We start from the raw sequence: 6,511 nt of genomic DNA on the forward strand, positions 1-6,511 counted from the left end.
CAGACTCTGGCTCAGGGTGATGACTTTGTCAAATGACCTGCATGCAAGCCCAGAGGGGGAATGGGGTAGTCCCCCAGTGAACCCTCCGATGTGAGAATTAGTAAAGGAAGGAGTAGGAGAAAAACTGTGTAGAGAGGGATTGAGAGAGAGAGAGATAGCTTAACCTTCTTCTTGTCCTTCTCCCCTTGCTTATATTCTTTGGTTATCCTTTTTCCTGTCCCTTGTGACGTGCTTCCTTTCGCCGAAAGCCTGTGCCGTAGCTTACCTTGTTCAGGGTGATGGGGGCTCTGTTCTGGCGGGGGGGTGTTGTCGTAATAAATGCTGTGATGGGATGCATTAATGGTGATGTGTTGTGATAATAACTCTGCAGATCTTTGTCTGCTGATGTGGCCCGTGTCCCACCTGCCACGTGCCCAAATGCCATTGGCCCTCCATGTCTAGATGGCCTCCAGCTGTCTTGGGCTTTGCCAACCGGGTTATGTCATTGGTCCCAAGTGATAGGTTTGGGGTGGTTTACTGTGGGCCGTATGCCTTGTGGGCCTATCCATGTCAGATAGTATAATTATTATATTTTAAAAATATTAATTTTTCAAAATTATCATTTGATAGTACATTTTTTTTTTGAGAATATCAATTATCATAATTATACTTTTTGTATTATTAATGAATTTAAAAGAATGGCAAAATAGTAAATTCATATTTTATTTCTTAATTTTTGAAAAGGGACTAATATTTTGGAACAATAAAAAATAGAATAATATTTTGAGACGGTGGAAGTATTTTTTTTAAAACTATGATCAGGAATGGTTTAATAATAACATTTGTGGTACCAATACTACAAATGTTATAACTGTTACAACTTTTATATGGTACACACTATTTTGAAACTTTTAAAATAAAATGAAAATAATTATATATATATATATATATATATATATATATATATATTATGAGATGTTCAAGTCATAAGTCTAAATTTGAATTTCATTTGTTGAAAGGTCCACGCACGAAACTATCTAGTTCATAAGGACATGCTTATGAAAAATGACCAAACTACCCAATTTCTATTCTACTCTCTTCAACCGTTGTTTTATCTGTCCAAAACTCTCTCTCTCTCTCTTATACTCTTCATCTCTCTCCATCCACCGCCCCCTTTGGCACCGTCAACAACCACGCGGCCCTCTATTGGGATCGAATTCCTAAGACCTAGTGATATCGCGTATAAATTAAACCCAAAAAAATATAAATAAATTACAGTGATCTATAAAACATTATAAGATGGGATTAGGGTTTATATCTTTGAGATCTGTTTGCTTTGATCTTGTTTAAATTACAAATAGAAGATTGTAGTTGATGAATTCTGTAATCAGTTGAACTTTTTGATCGTCTACCGTATTCCTTCCTTTTGCCTGATCACGAACTGAGTGTGGGCTACAAAACGTGAATCTAAACCGTTCACTTTTTAGGATTCGTTAGATAAAATATTTATACTAAAAATAAAGATAATTAGATATATGTTTAAATCAAATTTGTATTATAAAAAATAGATGGTTATTCTTAAAATTATATTTATCATTTATTTTTTTTAAATAAATATACGATTAAAACATACAGTTACCGATATTTAATCATTTTAAATTTTTACATAAATATTCTACTTAACGAGTCCTAAAAAGTGAATGGTTCTAATAACTAAAATTGATCTCAAAATGAGTCTATCAAGTTCAAATGCTCTCTCAAATTAAGATAACAACTTAAAAGAAACCAAACCCAATTTCATATTATGTTGTGAAACTGAGGTTATAATTTCTAAATAATTGCAAGTTATAACTTGACACTCTCTCCTCCTCTCTTTGTGAATCCAGGAAGAACAGTAAAGATGCTCTAAGAATTTTTTTGGAAAAATTACAAATAAGTGGTAAGTCCACAAAATATTTACAAATTCACAAAAAGAAAATTATAATTTTAATTATTAAAATTGATGAAATTTATCATTGATTAAAATTAATTTTGAAAATTTACATTGATATGCAATTTTTCTAATTTCTTTTTTTGTTATTTTATAAATTTAATTTCAACCAATTAATATTACTAGAATAAAAATTAATTATAATTTATCTTAGGGTCTTGCTTTTTTGTAGGCACTTATCGTAGGGTCTTACTAACTAAGGTCATGTTTGATTTACAATACTAATAGTGAGGTATTAATAATCCTATCAAATTAGTGTGGTATTAACTAACCCACCTCTACCCCATTACTAATAATCTTACAAATTTGTTGGATTAATTATTCATTAAATTAATAGTCCTAAACAAAAATGTCAAAACAAACATAGGATGATTGGGCCTACGGATTAATAATCCTAATCCCATGCTTTAATCCTTTCAATTAAACCCCGTTTGTTTTGGGAGATAGAATGGAGGGATTAATAGTGAGGGGATTGATAGTGAGGGGATTAGTAGTGAGGGGATTGATAGTGAGGGGATTAGTAGTGAGGAATTGTTAAATTATTTTTATATAAAATAATAAACAAATAAAAAAATATAAAAAATTAAAAATTATATTTTAAAAAAAAATTTCCCATATATAAAAAATAAAAAAAATAAAAAAATTTCTAATCCTCTCACTATTTTTTTAATACCATGGCCATGTTTGATTCACAATACTAATAGTGAGGTATTAATAATCCTATCAAATTAGTGTGGTATTAACTATCCCACCCCTACCCCATTACTAATTATCCTACAAATTTGTTGGATTAATTATCCATTGGATTAATAGTCCTAAACCAAATGTCAAAACAAACATAGGATGGTTGGGCCCACGGATTAATAATCCTAATCCCATACTTTAATCCTTCCAATCAAACATACCCCTGTACCTTCTCCTTACCAATCCCCTCTCCAAGGGTATTAGTAATACCAAGGGACTAATAGTCCCAAGGCTTTCTCCCAAAACAAACAAGGCTATTACTAATACCTTGGTATTAGCAATCCCAATACCCTCTCTTTCACCCAAAACAAACGGGGCCTTAAGGTATTAGTAAAAGAAAAAAAAAAATTGAAATACACACGGTACGTTTTATTAAATTTAATGTACTTTTACTCAAATCAGTATACTTTTTAATAATTTTATATATTTTCAAGACACTTTATATATACTTTCTAACATTAAATAATGCATAAGGAACGCTTACTAGTATTTGTCTTTATCTTATATCTACAATTTAATATTATTATATTAATAATCGTCTCAATTAATTTAGTCAAACTTTAATTTAAAAAAAAAAAAACTTCATTTAAAAGTGAGAAAATGTTAATTGTATGTATCAATTAGTTTATTATGTAACATAATTTTAAAATTTTTAGATATTTATAATTTATATAATAGATAAGATTAATAATAATATTATAATACTAATTGATACATTGATTAATATAGTAATTGAATCATATAATACCACGTAAATTTATATGCCTTCCGAGAACATGCAATTATTGACTCATCTGTCTCATCACAGCATGCCATTATTGACTCATCTGCCTCTTGATTTGCAGGAAATGGGAAGGGGAAATTGCAATTCAGTCGAGGGGCTAAAAAATAATTGCAAACTAACGGTAAAGATTATCAATTTTAATAATTAAAATGATATTTTTTTTTATTTTTATGATTTTGCAATTGTATTTTTGTCTTCCAACGAATTTGCAGTTTCTCCAAATGGGAATGATCCTATGCCTTAGAAACATTATTGGAAAAATTACAATTCAAATTTAGTTTTAAAAAATAATTACATAATCATGGAAAAATTTATAATTTTAATAATTAAAATTTGTAAATTTTACAAAGAATTTGAATTTTTTTTTTCAACCACCCACTGAGTAGTTATTTATCTAAAATTATTTTATATCCCATGTGATATTATCATATAAATCAATTTAAGTCATTAATTTATCAACTTTGATTGATACCCCAGTTTTCCCCACTGGGGTCCAGGGGGTCTGAAACATTATGCTTAATTTATATAGGTCTCAAATAAATAAATGTCTTGAATTAATTTATGACGTTACCATGTCAATGTTTTGGAACCATAAATAATTGCTTATGCCTCAGGCTGCTATGTACTGTACACCCTTCATCGGGTCGATATCAAGTTCATTTTGATGTTCCCTCAGTGTCAAATAGAGTATTTATAATAAAAATTAAATTAATCAAATATTAGTAATCGTATAGTTTAAATTTTAAAAAATATTAATTTATACTTGTTATTTTTTAAAATAAATATGATATTATTATATAATTACAAATATTTAATTAATTTTGTTTCGTTTCATAAATGATTTGAATCTTATTGGGCCAAAAAAAAAAAAAAAGAAGACAAATCGTATCATATAAATAATTTAGGATAAACTACACTTATACTTCTGAAATTTGGATTTAATACATATTATTCCTGATGTTTGAAAAATTATACTAATCTTTTGTCATTGTAATTATTTAGACGGAATGAAAATATTAAATTCATACACTTTCTTTTTTTCTTATTTTACTTTACTTCTTTTATTTTTTTTCTTTGCTTTATTTTTCTTAATATAATTTCTTTTTTTTTTATAGAAATTATTGATTTTTATATAAATAGAGAGTTTATAAAATAAAATTATTAACCACATAGGTAAAATATAATTTTTAAAATATTAAAAAATTAAGATATAATTCAATCAAATCTCAAAAGATTTCGGTGTAATTTATATCAACCCCATGACAGGCACAGCAACTTTAAAACACAGCTGTATTTCCTTGTCCTTAGTAGCTGGGTGGGTGGGTGAGACTTTTTTTAAGCATTTACTCTCCGTACTTTCTTTCTCCGTTCCCTGTTCTCATTGGACCCGTGACCATGGCATTATTCTACATTGGAGGATTTGATAAAAAATATATGAATAATGTTATATGTATTTATTAATGTATTAATTAATATATCAATTGATGATATAGTATAATTTAAGAAGTTTTTGATGTAAGTAATGTTAGGGACACTAAATTTTTTATTAAATAAATGATCAAATGTCTCACAGTTATTTATTTAGTAAAAAATTTGAGGTTATAACATTTTCCTTTTGATAGTTGTAATTTGTATAATGAGTGGAGTCAATAATAATGTCATAATTAGTGTTGATACACTAGTTAGTACATTAATTGGTGATGTAGTACTACCGAAAAAATATCGATATTGTTACATGTAATAATTGATATAGTAATTACTGAATTAATATAGTTATTATATTATCATTTTAAAATTATAATATCATCTGTTATATAAATTATAAAAACTTAAAATCTTTAAAATTATATCACATCATTCGTTAATACATCAATTAATATATTAATTAGTGTATATAACATTATTTTAAAAAATATAGAGAAAGCTTCTCGTTATTTATCATGGTAAATTCTATAATAAACCCCTCATGAAAAGTGTGTGTCATATATTTAATTATGTGTTTTTTTTTTGACAATTTTTTTTAAAGTTTTTGATATTAAGATTTTATAAGATAAATATAATATGTTCATAGGAGTTAAGATTTCTCAATATTTTTATAAAGAAATTTTGCTTGATTTAGAGAAATTTCGCTTCAACTTAGAGAAATTTCTCTGAGTTAGGGTCAAAATTTCTTTAAATCGGACAAAATTTTTCAAAGTCAAATTTTCTCTGTGAAAAGGGACCTTAGTTAATAAAAAAAATAAAAAAGTCTTGAATCTCTCTTACTACATAAAATTAGAGAGAGAGATGATTCACTAATTTTTTCTTCTTTTTTTTAAAGATTTTAATTATAATTTATTGAGATATTGGTTATGATTTATTGGAATTAGTATTATTTTATTATTGAAAAAATCTTTAGTTATGTCTTAAATAGTGTTTGATTATGACTCATTATATTTTTTAATTAATATTATAAATGACTTAATTATGACAATTGTAATATCAACACTATAAATTTATGACTTACCCACTGTTTTGAAATTTTAAAAAATAAAAATAAAATTAATTATATATAATTTTTTCTAATATTTAAAATTATCTATCAAAATACAAAATGTAGAAAGTAAAAGCAGACGTGATCTATCTTAATTGTTATTTATCCAAATAAAATTGCGAAAAAGCATAATCATTTAGGTCTCCATCGGAGACATTTTAAATAAGTTGCTTATTAGATCACTTTTGGCAACCTGACTTAAAAAAGTAATTTATTGATTTATTTGAGTTATGTCACTTATCTATTTTTTATGTCTTTTTATAATACATAAAAAAAAAAAGACAGCAACAATAAGCCACCTCTAAAACATATAACATTACTTCTTTATTTTTTTATATTATTTTCGTGATAAATAAAAAAATAAAAAAAATAAGCCATTATTTCAACAGTTAAGAAGTCACAATTTTCTTATCGAAAGTGTTTAAGAACACTAAAAGTAGAGTTCTAATGAGAACTTTATTTATGTGGTAGTAGGCCTCAC

This window comes from Camellia sinensis, chromosome 2 (genome assembly GCF_055761805.1).
Source record: "Camellia sinensis isolate YWXY chromosome 2, ASM5576180v1, whole genome shotgun sequence".
Lineage (NCBI taxonomy): Eukaryota > Viridiplantae > Streptophyta > Magnoliopsida > Ericales > Theaceae > Camellia > Camellia sinensis.